The sequence below is a fragment of the Cydia splendana genome, chromosome Z (assembly GCF_910591565.1).
Source record: "Cydia splendana chromosome Z, ilCydSple1.2, whole genome shotgun sequence".
NCBI lineage: Eukaryota > Metazoa > Arthropoda > Insecta > Lepidoptera > Tortricidae > Cydia > Cydia splendana.
In genome coordinates, this window is record NC_085987.1 from 4,140,534 (window position 1) to 4,159,894 (window position 19,361).

Genomic DNA, 19,361 nt, shown 5'->3' on the forward strand with positions numbered 1-19,361 from the left:
GTCGCACAGCTCGGGTGCTAGATTGTATATTCGCGATTTCTTGTCCAAATCGCGTCCTGCGCTTAGAGTGCGCAGCTCGTCCGGGAAACTTCTTCGTTGGCTATTCTGTAGCCACATATGCTCGGCTCGCTTTATGTGGTTCACTTGCAGCTGCAGCGTCTTGTTCTTATTTTTCATCTTATCTATGAAAAGTAGAACGTAGGCCGTCGAATTCATTAGCCTATCGTAATTACTGAAGCGTCGTATGTCAGGTAGCACGCTCGACGGATCTGACTTTGACGTAGTAGTAGATAACGTAGTCTCTACTGTGACTCCGCTTTTCCTTTCAGGAAGGTCTTCAGTCGGTCTGCCTATTTCTTGACTCGGCCACTCCACTTCTGGTCGGTGAAGAAATGACGGTCCTTTGTACCATTCGTCGTGAGCGGTGATTTTCCTCGCCGGCTTCCCTCTCGTAGCGTGGTCTGCGGGGTTCACGTCGGTTGGCACGTACATCCACGCCCGCCGGTCCGATTTTTCAGCTATTTCAGCCAAACGGTGCGACACGAACGGCTTGTAGTTCCTTGCGTCGTCTTTGATCCATCCTAGCAATACTCGAGAGTCCGTCCAGTAGATAATTTTCTTGACGTTGTATCGTTGCTCCTTTTTAATCGTCTCGGCCAATCGAACTCCGATTACTGCGGCTGTAAGCTCTAGTCGTGGTACTGACAATACTTTCAGGGGGCAAACTCTGCTTTTGCCCGCTGCTAGGCTGACTCGTACATCTTCTTTGTTCTCGATACGCCAATACGCCACGGCGCAATAGGCTTCAGTTGACGCGTCGGTAAAAACGTGTAACGTGTATCTCGTAGCTCCGCCCGGTGACTCATACCTTCTAGGTATGCGTAGCGCCGCTACGTGTTTCAGTGCGTTCTGCCACTGAAAAAAGTCTTCAGCTTCTTTATCTGGTAGCGGTGCGTCCCACGTAGTGCCTTTTGTCCAAACTCGCTGAAATATCATTTTAGCGCTGATGACGTAGTGAGCGATAAGTCCCATGGGGTCGTATATGGACATTATCGCGCTGAGAAGTTCCCTTTTTGTCGGCGGCCGTTCTTGCGTCTTCACAGCCTCGGGAACTCGCAGCATTTTCGTGTTGTAGCCCAGAGTGTCCGTCCTAGGGTCCCACGTCATGCCTAGAACTGTGGGTTGACCTTCGCCCAGATGCGTCGGTCCTTGCGCTGCGTGTAGTTCGTGCTCGACGCTTGCCAGCATTCGCGTACTGTTGCTCGCGTAGCCTCGTAGATGAAAACTGCCCTCCGCGTGCGAGTCTCGCACTTGTTGTGATACTCGTAGCAGCTCATCCTCGGTCTCGTACGATGCCACGTAATCGTCCATATAATGATTATTGTGGATGTCGTAGACCGCGTCCGGATATTTGTCCTGGTTGTCGAGCGCGTTCCTATTACGCACCGAATGCGCGAGGAAAGGCGATGACACGTTGCCAAAACAAACTCTGTTTAGTTTGTACACCTGGGGCTCCATATCTCTTCTAGTGCCGCGCCACAGGAAGAGTTGGCTCTGTTGATCTTCTTCTCGCATTTGAATTTGCAGGAACATTTCTTGTATGTCCGCGACCACCGCGAAATTCCATTCGCGGAATCGTAGCAAAATTCCTAATAGGCTTCGTAGTAGGTCTGGCCCCGATAAAATATAGTCATTCAGACTATTTCCTTGACTTTTTGCCGCGCAGTCAAAAACGGCTCTTCCTTTGCCTTTATTTAAATTAAATACATTAAAGTGCGGCAAAAACCAGGTTCGGTCGGTCTGCGGCGGCTCCATGATACGTTCCGCGTATCCTTTCTGTAGTAACTTCTGAATTTGGGCTTCGTAGTCTTCAGCGAAGTCCTTGTTGCGCCGCATTTTCATCTCCAAGTTGTGTAGCCTCGACCGCGCCATTACGTAACTCGGTGGTAGCTTCACGTTGTCCGACGCCCACAGTTGACCGACCTCGTACCGGCCCCCTGCAGTCTTGCGTACCGTAGCGTTGAAAATGTCGATGGCTCGCTGATCGCTCGGACTGACGTTTTCTTTATTCGTTACTCCTAACGCTTCGATCGACCAATGCTTCTTAACTTGATCGATTAATTCGTCGTCCTCTGTGCGGCAATGAAGTACGGTTTGCTCGATCGTGCGAATGATGCGCGGCATTCGCCCAAAAAATACCCAACCCAAGGGTGTCTTCATTGCGCAAGGCTCGTCCTCTCCGCCCTGCCTGATCTCGATGGGAGTCTTCAGGTGGCAGAAATCGCCTCCAATCAGCATCTGCGGTACTCCTGTACCCACGTAGCATTCGTCGCCCAAATCTTCTAAGTGTTTGTGCTTCATCAATTCGGCCTTGTTGAGTGATTGCGATCGTATGCCAAGTCCTTCTACGGTCTTCATGACGATCTCGTGCACGGTGCCTCCTCGCAGCGGTCCCACTTGCGCCTTTACAGTTTGCGTGATAGATGTGTGCTTCAGGTTTCTTATCCCACGTAGACAGAGAGGTTCGTCTTCGCCTACTGCTCCGATTTCATCTGCGACGTCTTGATCTATCATGGAAAGCGTTGACCCGTCGTCGAGGAAAGCGAATATTTGAGCCGTACCCTTCGGCCCCGTGACTGTTACAGGCAGCACCTTCAGTAGCACGTTGAAGTTTGGGGTTGACGACACGTAGACGCGCGGATCGTTGTCCTCTCGTTCTGTAGGCCGCGACTCCGTTTCGGCCGCTGCCGCAAACTATGACGTCACTCTCGGTGAGGCGACCGCTCGATGCGTCGACTGAGCTACCGCTATTGTAGCCCCACTGCTGTTGTTCGCCTGTGTAGGCTCGGTGTGCAGCAAACGGTGATGCGTGTGCGGGCAGCCTGTCACGCCGCACCCTTTCGCGTTGCATTGCGACTTCAAATGTTTCGCGTCCATACATCTGAAGCATATACGATTGAGTCTTGCCCATTCCCATCTAGCGCCTATACTCTGTGCGGCCAGCTTGCGACAATCTGTAGTAATGTGATTGCCACCGCAGTACAAACACGTGCTCTTCGCTGTGATTTGTCGAGCCGCATACGTCGCCTTCTGCCCTCCGCTGCATCGATTTGCGGCCGGAGCTGGAGTGGGGATGGGATAGCGCGGCGCGGGCGCGTTCAGTCTAGCGCCAGGCGCGCGCGCGTACGGTGCTGTCATCGGTCCCTGCGCGCGCTTCGCTGGTGCGCGCGCGTGACAGAATGACATCTCTAGCTCGCTCTCTTCCATCAGAAAATCAGCCAACTGCAGGATCTCGGGGTCGTCAGTATCGCGATGTCTGTTGGCGTAGTCGCACCATCTGCTTCGTAGATGAGGCGATAATCGATCGGTTACTTCCCGTATCAGCATCGGGTTGTCGGCGTAGTGTCTTCTATCTATGTCCATGATAGTAGATACGACGTTCATAATCTTGATCGCAAACGTATTGAGGTCGTTCGCGCTCGGCCCCAACGGTGGCAGTCTTCGTAGGTCCTCGATTGCTTTATCCAAAAGCACCTCGCTTCGGCCAAACTGCTTCTTCAAAATACGTATAACCATGTCTGGACGAGTAGCTGTAGACAGGACATGTGACACGCACATCTTAGCGTCCCCGCGTAACGCCATACGCAGTCTTGCAACGTTCTCGTAGTCGGTGAACTTGTAGCGCTTCGATGTCTCGATGTAGGTATTGTAAAAGCTTCGCCATTCGCTCACATCTCCATAGAAGTGAGGTAGCTCGAAGATATCTTTAGGTGCCGGACGAGCCGCCATCTGCATCTTCTCGAACAAATGCAGCATAGACTCCGCAACTGTGCCTTCTTGCGTGTGTTGCGTACGCGCCGTGTGCGGCGTACGGGGCTCCTCCGGTGGCGATTCCGATCGCCGTTGACGTTCCACGCGGCTCGGTGAGCGGCGTCGCATATGTCGCTCGTCCCGCAGAGGCCGTCTAGGAGTCTCGTAGTCCGGTGGTGGCTCGTTGGCTAACCCCTTCTTAACTGGCTCGGTTATAGTCTTGTCATCCTGAGAGTCGTCCATCCACTTCAGGATTCGTTTCTGTTGTGGCTCGATGTCACCCGCATCTGAGACTGCGCCCGTGCTTCCTTCCGCTATAATCTGTGATTTCTGCGCCTCTAGCCTCTTCTTTATTAAGTCGGCTTCGATCCGCAACTCTTTTCGCTGAATTTCTGCTAGACGTTCGCTCGCCTCAAGCTCCACTTGAGATAGCCTTGCCTCGATGACCGTACTAGCGCATGAGTGCACGGACTGAGTAGGGGCAGGTGCATACGGAGTGCTCGACTCCATAGTGCCTCCCTGCTGCGTAGCTGCGACGTCCTTAAGTTTCGTTCTCGCCCGTCGCAGTGGTAACGGTGTGGGCCTCGCAAGTCGTCGTAACCGCTTGCGGAGCTCTCTGCTCCACAGCAGTGTATTTACTTGCGAGGGAGACCCCGGTGGCCTCGTGAAGTCGTCCGCCCTGAGGGAGTGCTGTGGTGCGGCCGCTACGCCAAACGGCTCGGCGCTAGCCGCGCGCGGACGCTCGCTGAGCGCGTCGGACGACGTTACAGGGGTGAGGAGGGGGCGCGCCGCCTCGGCGCCCTCTGACCTCTCGGCGTCCGCGCGGGCAGCCCTCTGAGCCGCTGCCGCGCCCTCCGCTAGGTAACGCCGCCTATCTTCGTCGCTCTGCATCGACGCAGCCTTTCGCGAACGCGTACCGACCATTTTATCGGTCATTCGTGACGTTTCTTCGCAGCAAGTGTAGACTTGAGCACGACGTCCCGGTGCGCTGACAGTAGATCCGGCTCGAAGGACCAGAAAATATTGAACTCTCAACGCCCAATATAGCCTACGATAGCAGTTGGAGAAGGTAACTGGTCTACTGGCGCCTCGCTCGAAACCGCAGTCGCCCCAGCCTACTAGATGCCCATGTGCGAAGCCCTCGACGAATATCTTCAACCGCCTCGCGATAAAGAATAAACTACACGATTTAAAAAAAACTGACTTTTATTACGCGGTACAAATATAAAAATACTCCTACAACGATTAGGCGGTACAGCTTCGGATCCCTCAGGTCTTCCTTGGTTTTCTTCCTTTGGTTTTCTTCCTTTTGGTTTTTCCTTTTCGGCTGCTCCTGGTGTACTGTACGATCCGAAGCGGTTCCGTCTTACTTTTATACGAAAAATCAAGAAAGAGAGTCACCTACGATAGGGAGATAAAATCATGTCTTAATTCGCGGAATTAATCGGCCTGTGATTGGTCGCTTACGTCATACGGTCATTTTCGGGTGAATTTTCATTATCCCGCTATCGTTCTGCGACTCATATTACATACATCCGATTAATTACTGACTTAAAACTATTACAAATAGTTAACTACGTTCATTAGTTATAAAAACAAACGATAACAAGTTCACTAGTCCTTACGACTTGGCTTACAATAGATAGGAAAGCGGCCGAAATGAATACAATGGATGGTTTATGGCCCTTTTGCCGACTCGCAGGCCTTTGTCTACCTGTGACTGCCTTATGATTCTTATCTAACTAGGTGACTAGGCTAACGACCTATAATATCTACAAATATTGTTATGATGTAACTTTAACAGGTTACGAATTAATTAATGAAACGTGTATGTTTCTAAGTGAAAATTACGCTGTATCGGAGCGCTGAGCTCGAATTTGGCCGACCAATGAGAAGCGGTCATTCTGTCCCTTTCATATTGAGACTTCCTTGTCTTGATCCGCCTTTCTTTGGTTAACCAATGACAGAGCCTACATTATTTTACTAAGTTTATAGTGATTACTTGGGAATTGGGAAATAGGTTTAACCATGTTTTTTTTTTCCTAACTTACTGGGTGACCTAAAACTTATTACGAACCTACGAGTTAAATAACGGATATTTTGAATACTTATGACTACTGACAATCTAATCGCGGTTTTCCCTACCTATCAAATAAATCTTTATTGAGAATACAGTCTTAATCGAATTTGATCTTAATCTAACTTATAATTATCCGCGTCTTGTCGTAGCGTCGCTAACAAATATGTTCATGGTTTTTTAAATATACGACCGAATGAATGAATTGTACGAGATAATTAGGGTGTAATAGCCTAAAAATACTGTACCCTCCACTTTATTTAGGATATTTGGAAAATCTGTGATTTCTACTCAAAAAGAGCATTCCACGGGCTGTCCCGTACAAACGCATTTTATTTCGTGCGTTGCGTCTTTTTTTCGGCATTTAAAGCAGGCCATTATTTTTCTGTGCATATTTTTGACCATTTGTCATAGAAAAGGAAACTCTTACACCTGCAAATCTTCAGAAAATTCGCGTTTGTACGGGACAAACGGTAGACAATTTCATGGAATGCTCCAAAATAATGTAGAAGGTAAATCCCAGTGGAAGTGCTAATTATGTGTCCTGTAATTTACGATGAGTAATATACTTTTTTTCATCGTTTTTAAGACTCAAAAGTTTCGAAATTCAAAAAGTGAAGAACTACGTTTTAATCGACATATAATAACGAAATTATACTTAAATTTCATTAATTGTCTTTACCCTACGCACCTTTTTTAGGGTCGCAAGGCGTGGTTGACTGTAGAGAATGCCTTAAATCAAAGTTCGCCTTTTTTACTTCTTACTTCTCTTTGTGCAATAAAGTTTAAAATATTTGTATACATTTAAAAATCACCTGTATGTTTACCTACGCCACATCAAAAGTCTCATGTCATGACAAACTCAACAACTAATATAGAGTTGCAAAAACCACCGTACGAATAAAATGAGTAAAGTTACCGCCATGGCGGTTTATTACTAAAGTTCTCTCGTTGTAGGTTTTAATTATGCACGCTAGATGACCTGGCTTTGGAACTTTAATTGAGGATGGGAGTTGGATAGATCGACGATTAATGGGCATGGCACACTGCGTCCGATACGTATGCCTCCAAAGTTTGAGTGAGACAAGTATAGCGACATCTCGCTCGCACGTAACATAACTTGAGGGCTATGCGCCAAGATGTGGCGCGCCACATTTTCGTTTTTATTAAGAAACCGTTTCTCGTTAAAAAACCGTTTTCGAAACTGTAACAGAAACGCTCAGCCGCATTATTTGACCCACTTATAGGACTACATTTTCGTAAAAAACTTTTATATAGCTACGTATCGTACACGGAGAAAATTTTAAGTAGCCCGCATACGGAAAATACATGGAAAAATGATACAGCATGACGTTTGTAGCCGGCACAATGTTGCGTACGTAGTTAAGCGTAAGTAGCCGCGCTACTGATAAAAGTAATTGGTACGGCTACGTAATTTACCACTGGCACGTTTTCCTACGTACAATAAGTAGGTACCCATACAACCACTTCCAGTCGCCGTTACGACGCGGTGTTGACACATCTTGTGTCGACACCATCTGTTTCGGTCACAATTCCAGTCGCAGAGTCGTCGCCGTGTCGACACAGTTACCAGAAATGGGGAAGGGTCGACACATGACACAAAGTGACATAAAGTGTGGTCGCCGTGTGCACACATTGTTTCGGGTTTGCGACTACTTTATGCAGTCATCAGAATCATTCGTTCATTCGTTCATTTTGTTCCTGTCAAATGGAAACTGTCAGATGGAAAAATACTTAAATAAAAATAAGTGACATTAATACGCCATCTCTTAAACGGATTACAAGACGTAATTATATATTGTTTGCATTTATATTACAATATGACTTAAATTATTATGGGGAATTAAACTGCTCGAGTGATTTGATAAACTAAGTGTAATATAATCAACGCGCCACCACATTGTTTTAGTTTAGCCGGAAATGAAATTGTTTACTTCTCAGTGCCTGTGTTCATAACTATATTATTTGAAGCATTTTTAGTACTTCGATGCGTATACTATACTTAAATAACAGAAATAACGCTTTACATACTACGAAACTTGTTAATTATGATGTATAAATATGGTTCAAGGCTGAGAAATATTGCAGTCACAAATGTTTCGACTTTGTGTCGACTCTGTGTTGACACATGACACGCGCTGTCAAAAGTAATAACAAAGTTACTGGTATGTTACTGGATTTGCAAAATGGCTCCTTGTGTTGATTTGTTTTCAGATATTCTCAAAGTGTAAAAATGCCGTGGTCAGAGATGGGCATTAATCGATTAACTGTTTATTCGACTAATTAATGGAATAAAAAAAGTTAATTCTCAAATTTTAATCGCGATTAGTTTAGTCGACCTAACATAGATTGAAATTGAATTAATCTGAATATTAATCGAATAAATTATCGATTAAATCTCGATTGAAAGTTGACAGGGGGCCATTTTTGTACGTAAAAATAATAGAAATGTCTTGCATGCAGATGGTAGCAAAACACTTTGTCATAAAAGTCGAGATGGGTGTCGATATATAGGTTTTAGGGAGTGCCGATTTCGAAAATAATGACCATTTTGGAATCCGAAATGGCGGCCATGCACTGTGTCATAAAAGTCGTCATGGATGTCGTTTTATACGTTTTAGGGGGCCCCAATTTTGAAAAAGATGACCATTTTGGAATCCAAAATGGCGGCCATGCACTATGCCATAAAAGTCGTCATGGGTGTCGTTTTATAGGTTTTAGGGGGCGCAGATTTCGAAAATGATAACCATTTTGGATTCCAAGATGGCGGCCATGCACTATGTCATAAAAGTCGTCATGGATGTCGTTTTATAGGTTTTAGGGGGCCCCGATTTAGAAAATGATGACCATTTTGAAATCCAAAATGGCGGCCATGCACTATGTCATAAAAGTCGTCATGGGTGTCGTTTTATAGGTTTTGGGGGGCGCAGATTTAGAAAATGATAACCATTTTGTATTCCAAAATGGCGGCCATGCACTATGTCATAAAAGTCGTCATGGGTGTCGTTTTATAGGTTTTAGGGGGCGCAGATTTCGAAAATGATGACCATTTTGGATTCCAAGATGGCGGCCATGCACTATGTCATAAAAGTCGTCATGTATGTCGTTTTATAGGTTTTAGGGGGCCCCGCTTTCGAAAATGATGACCATTTTGGAATCCAAAATGGCGGCCATGCACTGTCATAAAAGTCGTCATGGGTGTCGTTTTATAGGTTTTGGGGGGCGCAGATTTCGAAAATGATGACTATTTTGGATTCCACTTTTATGACAAAATACGTAGCCGCCATCTTGGATTATAAAATGATCATCGTTTTCGAATTCTGCACTCCCTAAAACCTATAAATCGACATCCGTGACGACGCAAGTTATCTTTATTTTCAGATCTAACAAATTGCTACAGAATACAAAGGACAAAAAAGAAGCGAGGAGGTAATGAAACATGCAAAAATACAGATGATTCCTCGACGCAATTGGGTGATTCTTAAATTGTGTCCAGATTTTTTTTGTCATAAAAGTTTATATTTTTCACATATTACTAAATCTATGGCAAAAGTTATAATATTGCAATGGATTCCATCGCATGTAGGTATAAGTGGCAATGAGACAGCTGATGCATTAGCAAAACAGGCATGCAGCGATGGCATTGAATTTCACTTGAAACATTATATGGGGGCAATAATGACTGTTTACATTTAGTCAAATTAAAGTGTCGCGAATTGTGGAAGGAATATTTCGACGAGAGATCTAGGGACAAAGGTATTTGGTATAAGACAATACAGCCACAACCCTTTAATTCTCCTTGGATTGATAATAGTGTGTTGTGTAGGCAGTGGCGTAGCTAGCATGGGTGGCACCCGGGGCGGAAATTGTGGGTGTCACCCCAAAATTCAATCAAAATTGTAAAATATGTTTAATATTTTACAATTATAAAATTACGTTTAATATTCCATAGCTCACAATTTACTCCATCGCTTTCATTTTAGATTCCATGAACTCTCAATAGTCCACACCCTGGCGGGTGTTGCCTCTGCGCGCGTTCTATGACACGGGCAAGGACAGCATCCGCTCGGTGTAACCCACATTTCATAAGTGTCATAAGGGTCTACATGTTGGCCTGGGCTCCGCGCACGCCTCCCAAAAGTCCGAGTCATCATTGTCCCGTGAAAGATATACAAATAATTTACGTTAAAAAAAAATTAAAAACTTTTTTTGCCAAGTGCGCGATTTCAAAGAGATTCTGTAAAATCCCATTTCACAATGAATTTCAAATAGTCCAGAGTCACCCAATTAGAAATAGTGACATAGCTTCTCAATTACAGAAATAATCACATAATTAAAAAAAACTTTCTGAATAAAAAAACCTACGAGGCACCAACATAATTATTATTGTTACATACCAGGAACCCCGAGAGATTTTAACCATGCATTTCTGAGGCCAAAATAAGGAAAAAATACTAAAAGAGTTTACGTCAATTTCGCCAAAATAAAATTGTTTTTCGATTTTTTGTACATAAAATGTAAATGCTATAATTTGTAAAACTGACACCCATTAATAATTTTTACTTTTTTTTGTCAATTACAGAAATAATCACAATTAAAAAAAAACTTTCCAAATTTGCGAAACTTTCCACATGAGAATTTCTCGTTTTTCGATTTTTTGTACATAAAATGTAAATGCTATAATTTGTAAAACTGTCACCCAAAAATAATTTTAACTTTTTTTTGTCATTTACAGAAATAATCACATAATTTAAAAAAAACTTTCCAAAGTTGCGAAACTTTCCACATGAGAATTTCTCGGTAACTTCGAAGAATGTTCTCGAGAACGAGAATTTATTTATTTATCGTAGTTTATACCATGAATATTCACGATAGTTTAGGTGTAGTATCCTTACCCCCAGAAAATTCCGACTTTTGGTCTACCGCTTCCGGTCAGAAAAATGTATGACGGCCCGGCCAAACGGTCAGACCTAGGTGGGGGGTGCTCGACCAAATGTCATTTTGACGCCGCCATATTTTTTTTTCAATATGGCTGACTTTTTTTTAAAATTTTTTCAAGTTTGCACTAGCGCGCTGAAATTTTGGCCACGGAATCTCGGGATCCCCTAAACACCTATCAAAAATTGTTTTTTTGGAAAAATGCAACAATTGCGGGAAAACTGGCCACTTTTATTTTGTATGGCAACTTTTAAACGGTGCGTGATAGGTGGGGGGTGCTCGACCAAAGCGGCTACCGCGAAAATCAAAATTCGCAAATTGCGGGGATCTTTCTCTTTTACTCCAATGAAGGCGTAATTAGAGTGACAGAGAAGAATCCCCGCAATTTGCGAACTTCGATTTTCGCGGTTACAGCCCAAATGTCATAGAGGGCCCCGAGACAAAACAAACTGCATTTAAAAAAAATGGCCGACTTTTTTTTTAATTTTTTTCAACTTTGTGCGAGCGCGCTGAGATTTGGCATGGCGGGAGACAGAGGCCTCTAGATTCCTATGTCAAAAAAAAGTTTTTTTGGAAAAAATCCAAGATGGCGGAACAATAATTTCCATGTTCTGAGAACATTCTCGAGAACGTTTCCGCTTTTTGGGAATGTTCTGCAATTTGTACATTGCTATGCTGGCGCTACTGGACTATGAAACTAGGCGAATTCCAAAACAGTTTATAGGACATTTTAGTCTTTAAATATGATCAGGAATATTCTGTCAAAATCTCTCGGGTTCCTCGTGGGCATGTTGTATATTATTTCCTTAATGGCGGTTGTGCAATCTGCCACAGTTTTACGAATTTTTATAGATGGCACTACTGATGTTCACGGTCGGGTGTCACCCCCCAAATGGGTGACACCCGGGGCGGGCCGCCCCCGCCGCCCCCCCTAGCTACGCCACTGTGTGTAGGCAGGATCTAGTTTTATTATTGAGATTGCGCTCTGGACACATTCCATTGAATAAGTTCGCCTACCTCATGCGTAAAGTGAATTCGGAATTATGCACCTTATGTAATCGCGTCGAGGATGTGTATCATATTTTAATGGAGTGTGTCCGAAATGAGCGACTTAGAAGACAGATATTTCATGACAATGACAGTTCCATTGGGTTATGTAATACCTACCTTTCGAACCCCATGTCTGAGGTTGTTGAAAAGGTACTAAATATTGTTAAGTGCGGTCTGAGGGACAGAAATGTGTGATGTAATTAAACTAGATGTAGCTATTTACTTTCTTTTAACTTTGTTAATTAAGTCTGTTTTTTATGGGGTGACATATTCGTTCAATCGAAAAAGCCCCTTAATAAAGGAAAAAAAAAAAAGTTCCGTGACATTTCGACCTTGTAATTTTTTAAGTAAATGTTTTTGTTTATCTATGAGGATCTCACTAGAATAGTATAATCAAGGTATGTTTATATTTGATGAATGAAATAGTAACGCAAAAAAAAAAATATTTGTGTCTTATATTCCTGCCGAAGACTTTTATTTTACCTTTTCCTTCTACACAAGTTTGGCCAAGTAATAAGAATTTAGGGCACTCAATTTTATTTTCACTTCTACAACAGTAAAGCTACGAGGCCATGTTTTGGTATCGTTTTCGTATAAATTCGCAGTACCAAATTTAGTTAAGGTATCACATTGACACCATTCCGAAGTAAAAACATATAAACTTATTAAAATACTTTCTTTTAAACTCCTCTTCACGCTTAAACTGCTGAACAGTTTTAATTTAAATTTGGTACACATATATTTTGAGTCCCGAGACAGGATATAATAAGTTATCTCAAAAATCACCCTTTAAAGGTGTGAAATGAGGTGTAGGGGGGAATTCAGAATTGACTTCTTGAAGTTAATACTGTTTAAGTTTAGGTTTGAAGTCATGTTTTTTCATCATTTTTAACTAAATCAAAGATGTAGACCATCCCAAATTTCATATAAATCGGTTCAGCGGTTATTGATTTCCCGTACAAATTTCCAGGCCACTTTTCACACCTTCAAAAGATGATTTTGGTTATAAGATCTATCCTATGTCCTGTTCCGGGACGCAAACTATTTCTATACCAAATTTCAACGAAATCGGTTCAGCGGTTAAGCGTCAAGAAGAGTTTCAAAAAAACCGGCCAAGTGCGAGTCGGACTCGCGTATTAAGGGTTCCGTACATTAAGTCCGACTCGCGCTTGACTGCACATTTCTAATAGGTTTTCCTGTCATCTATAGGTAAAGAACTATTTTGTGTATTCAGACGGACATACATACAGACGCACGAGTGATCCTATAAGGGTTCCGTTTTTTCCTTTTGAGGTACGGAACCCTAAAAAGATTTATTTTTATTTTGTGGAATGGTGTCAATGTGATATCTTAAATGGATTCAGCACCCCAGATTTATACGAAAACGATACCAAACACGGCCTAGCACCTTCACTGATATAGATATATCAAGATAAAATTGAGAGCCCTAAATAAACTTTCAAGAGCGGATATCTCAAAAACTATTCAACATATCGAAAAAATTGACGGAATAAACTTGTAACAAATTAAATTACCTTTCATTTTGTATAAGTGGCCATGTCGCTGAGATGCATAGTTTCCGAGATATAATCGAAAAACGGGAAAATGGGACCTTCAAAGCCCCCTCTCTCCCCCCCGCTCAAGGGCTACGGCCGGGGACTTTTGATATGTTCACCTCCTAACTTGTCAAACCGAGTTACGGAGTCAAAAATTGTGTTCCGAGCATTTCCCTCTACAACTTTTGGAGCATTCGTTGCCTGACCTAAGTAGCTTATTGAATTTCTTTAAAAACTTTTCTGTAAAAGGTTGACGGGTGTTGGGTGTTTATATGGTTTCGGTCGATTATTATCATTTGCATTGCCCATGATGACTTACTAGAATTACGAGCACACGAGACACTAATAGTAGTTTGACAAACCTTGGTTTTCAAGAGGTATTTTATATTGACATTTGCTGTCACAAATTTGCTGTCAGATTTAGTCGCAAACCGCACGCAAAGTGCACACAAATGTGTCGACACCTTGTTACGGAAAAGTGTAGACACGGCGACGACACTTTGTTTCGAAACAATTCTAGACACATTGTGTGGACTCTGTTACGACACATCTGACATTTAGTTACCACTTTGTGATTCTGCGACTGGAATGGTTATATGGGTAGGGTGTTTGCTACTTACAATAAGTAGCTGTCGATACGCCCAAAATTATCCATGAAAGCACGGTGTATATTACGTATGTGTAGGTTTGGTTAGGGTCAGGTCCAGTAAATAATTGTATTGCCTACGTATTTACGTATGCCGGACAGGTACTGTAGTTGCTTAGGTAAAGTATATAATGGTGCGGCCTACGTATGTACGTATGGCGACAGGTAACCTACTTGATCAGGTAAAGTTTATAATGGTGTGGTCTACGTATGTACGTATGCCGGACAGGTACTGTAGTTGCTTAGGTAAAGTATATAATGGTGCGGCCTACGTATGTACGTATGCCGGACAGGTAACGTACTTGATCAGGTAAAGTTTATAATAGTGTGGTCTACGTATGTACGTATGCCGGACAGGTACTGTAGTTGCTCAGGTAAAGTACATAATGGTGCGGCCTACGTATATACGTATGCCGGACAGGTACTGTACTTGCTCAGGTAAAGTACATAATGGTGCGGCCTACGTATGTACGTATGCCGGACAGGTAATGTACTTGCTCAGGTAAAGTATATAATGGTGCAGCCTACGTATGTACGTACGCCGGACAGGTACTGTACTGGCTCAGGTATAGTATATAACGGTGCGGCCTATGTATGTACGTATGCTGGACAGGTAACGTACTTGTTCAGGTAAAGTATATAATGGTGCAGCCTACGTATTTCCGTATGCCGGACAGGTACCGTACTTGATCAGGTAAAGTATATAATGGTGCGGCCTACGTATATACGTATGCCGGACAGGTACTGTAGTTGCTCAGGTAAAGTACATAATGGTGCGGCCTACGTATGTACGTATGCCGGACAGGTAACGTACTTGTTCAGGTAAAGTATATAATGGTGCAGCCTACGTATTTACGTATGGCGGACAGGTACCGTACTTGATCAGGTAAAGTATATAATGGTGCGGCCTACGTATATACGTATGCCGGACAGGTACTGTAGTTGCTCAGGTAAAGTACATAATGGTGCGGCCTACGTATGTACGTATGCCGGACAGGTAATGTACTTGCTCAGGTGAAGTATATAATGGTGCGGCCTACGTATGTACGTATGCCGGACAGGTACTGTAATTGCTCAGGTAAAGTACATAATGGTGCGGCCCACGTATGTACGTATGCCGGACAGGTACTATACTTGCGCAGGTAAAGTATATAACGGTGCGGCCTATGTATGTACGTATGCCGGACAGGTAACGTACTTGTTCAGGTAACGTATATAATCGTGCAGCCTACGTATTTACGTATGCCAGTCAGGTACCGTACTTGATCAGGTAAAGTATATAATGGTGCGGCCTACGTATGTACGTATGCCGGACAGGTACTGTACTTGCTCAGGTAATGTATATAACGGTGCGGCCTATGTATGTACGTATGCCGGACAGGTAACGTACTTGTTCAGGTAAAGTATATAATGGTGCAGCCTACGTATTTACGTATGCCGGACAGGTACCGTACTTGATCAAGTAAAGTATATAATGGTGCGGCCTACGTATGTACGTATGCCGGACAGGTACTGTACTTGCTCAAGTAAAGTATATAACGGTGCGGCCTACGTATGTACGTGTGCCGGACAGGTACTGTACTTGTTCAGGTAAAGTATATAATTGTGCGGCCTACATATGTACGTATGCCGGACAGGTATCGTACTTGATCAGGTAAAGTATATAATGGTGCGGTCTACATATGTACGTATGCCGGACAGGTATCGTACTTGATCAAGTAAAGTATATAATGGTGCGGTCTACGTATGTACGTATGCCGGACAGGTACCGTACTTGTTTAGGTAAACTATATAATGGTGCGGCCTACATATGTACGTATGCCGGAGAGGTACCGTACTTGATCAGGTAAAGTATATAATGGTGCGGTCTACGTATGTACGTATGCCGGACAGGTACCGTACTTGTTCAGGTAAAGTATATAATGGTGCGGCCTACATATGTACGTATGCCGGACAGGTACCGTACTTGATCAGGTAAAGTATATAATGGTGCGGTCTACGTATATACGTATGCCGGACAGGTAACTTACTGGCTCAGATCCAGTGTGTAATAGAACATCCTACGTACGATGATATGCCGGTGAGGTACCGTACTGATTCTGGTCCAGTATATAATGGAATATCCCACGTACGTAGTACAGTCGCCATCAGATATATCGGGGCGGACGAGGTGGTCAAAAATGTCTGAACACGCACTGTAACACCTTGACAATAAAGGCATGTTCAGATATTTGTGAGCTCGCTGGCCGCTCAGATATATCTGATGACGACTGTACTACATACGTGGGATATTCCATTATATACTGGACAAGAATCAGTACGGTACCTCACCGGCATATCTACGCTACGTACGTAGGATGTTCTATTATACACTGGATCTGAGCCAGTAAGTTACCTGTCAGGCATACGTTTAAGTATACGTAGGCCGCACCATTATATACTTTGCCTGAGCAATTACGGTACCTGTCGATACATACATACATAGGCCGCACCGTTATATACTTTGCCTGAGCAAGTACAGTACCTGTCACAGTGTATGTACATACGTAAAACACAATTATTAAGAGTTTGTGCGAAAAAACATGAGTCGTGGTAGGTAAAGGAACTAACTTGAAGGTTGATACTATCGTCATGTCAAAACTCATTTTTTTCGCTCATCAGACTCTAGCCTCCTGAGTCCCTGAGGCCTTTATAAAGGCTTTAATCCAAATCGAATTTTAGATTAAAATAAAATAGGTACCTACAAGGTTCCAAATTCAAAACTGCAAATATGACAAGCGGGACTCGGGAGGCTAGAACCCAAATCAGTACGACAACTGACCAGCATAAATATTATCTAGTGTAAGTATTAAGTATAATAGGCAATATTACGCAAAACTGCGTGGGGGGCGCCACTAGAACAAACAGTAAACAAACCTCCTCGATGCATCAATGTCATATTTGTTCGTAACAAATAATCTGTGAGAACTGGTCTAAAAACTGTTTACGGCATAGTATATTATAAGCTACTCTTATATGGTTTACAGTTTGTGCTAGTGCTGCACTCTGGCGGCAGAACATTGCAGTAATACTCCCTATACCATTATAATTATACAAAGCTACTATGTAGACCTATTAGGACACACGATAATAGTACAATAAATATTATACGGTACGGTACCTGGCCAACTTATCAACATACGTAGGATGACATTTTATTTACTGATCCTGAGCCATTATCGCACCTGTCCAGCCATGATATTCTCCTATCAACATCATTGACAACAAATTTTAGGTTTAATATCAATGCAAGTATGGATTTCGGAACGACGAGGTATTGGAGTTTTGGAACGACATTGCTTAGAGAATTACATGGCAGATTACGTAAACGTAGTTTTGCATGATTCTTCAATTTAATAAAGTAAAAAACCGCATTAACTTATAATTACTTGGAGCTTTACAAATATTAAGTACCTATTTAAGCAAACCTATTCAAGTACGATACAATTTTTTTAGGTAAAGGACTGCTAATTGAAGTGAGCTATTAGAAAAAAATATGCATTTGAGTGTTTCCAATGTTTATGTCAATAGAAATATTACAAACAAACTAACATAAACTAATCAGTTTGAAACTGTATTATTTTACAACATTTTATGACAGATTATTGTTGACCATTATTTTAATACCTATTACAAACAAAAGTACTATATTAATACTATGCTTAAGATCAAGGCTTATTCCCACTAGTTACCACCACGTTGTTACCAGTGGTAACTACTGGGATTTTTTTCCCCACCTTTTACCACCAAACTAAGATAGTGGTAACTACTGGGTATTTTTTTAATCTCGAATGTAAACGCTGCATACGTTGTCGTCAACGAAACTGTTTACCGTTTCGAAAAACTTGTAACTGCCATAGACTGTGTCTTTAAAATATACCAATCAACCGGAGCTTGCTATCCCGAAGAATGTAATGATCTGTGGGTTTTTATCCAATTGGGATTCTACAACATAAGAACACCATTTGATAGACGCTCACAGGTAGTGATCACTCTGTTGACTGATCTAGGACTCTAGTGACTAAAACAATAATGACATTCACTTGTTACTTCTGTAATTGTAAATTGTGTTACTATTATTTCTGATTTAAGACATGTTTTAAGGGTGTACATATGTTCCAAAAGAATAATAGACAAATACAAAAAAATACTGAGTGTACGAATAGTAACAAAAAATAGTAAAATATCAAATGACTGCATAGTCCACTTCTATTTGTATTGTTCTCTCTTCTCGATTATGTAGCTAATGGCATGTGCTTCTGATGACACTTGTTTGAAAAATCCGTCGCATATTTCCGCGCGAGAAAACTTCAGAGCCACTGCGCCTTTCCGTTTTCGAGCCGGCGATACGTTTCTGACATATGCCAGAAGCATAAGACAAACGTTCCTTACAGTCTCTGTGTCGTCATCTGAAACAATTGGCAATGGTTATTTTAAAAAGTAACAAAAGATCATAAAATCGTATAAAGGCCATAGTCGGCTTTCCATAGTAAATCGGCCCTTGCGTTAAACAGACTGTTTTTTTGAAGTGAAAACTTCTGTAGCGGCGCTGGGCACTTTTTGAGGTGGGGAAAAAATGATAAACTCAAGACAGCGTAAGGCGATCACGTGACCGTAAGGCGATCATGTGACCGTAAGGTTTAGATGGCCACTCATTTAGATGGCATTTAAATCAATAAAGAAAAACTCAATGACATAATTCAATAAAGCGACATCTTGATGATATCGCTAATAAAAGTGAACTCTAGTACTGGTGAATAAAACTCAAAATATCATGACCAAATATATTAAGATGCGAGGTCTGCAAGGTAACTTTACAATTTCTATTCGAATTTTAAACAATTAACGCTATAAATTTGAATTTCAAATTTTAAACAAGCTCACCAACAACCTGCGACCAGCAATTTCGTAACTAAAGTTTTTCAATAGAAAGGAGGATGGATCAATTATACATAGTGCTGCAGACATTTTGGACTAGTCATTGAGTTTTCACTTCTGTCGGCACTCCCGGAGTGCAACCTGTTGTTTTTTTTATGGCTACCTCTTCTAGTGACGAATATTTATGCTAAGTATCAACATCCTATTTGTGACATTGTGACAGTTTTTCACTTTAAATGTTTTTTTATTGTCATAAAAAATAGAAAACTAGGACAAAATTAAAAGTTCAATATTTTTTTTTGCGATTGTTAAGTAGTGACACCCCTAGAGTTTTTTCGGATCGTAT

The 19,361-nt window shown here is 42.4% G+C and overlaps 1 protein-coding gene across 1 annotated transcript in view; it reads left to right on the forward strand.

Moving 5' to 3' along the window:
- Window positions 1-19,361, forward strand: part of LOC134804291 (uncharacterized) — a 286,114-nt gene that overhangs the window by 166,148 nt on the left and 100,605 nt on the right. The window lies entirely within an intron of this gene.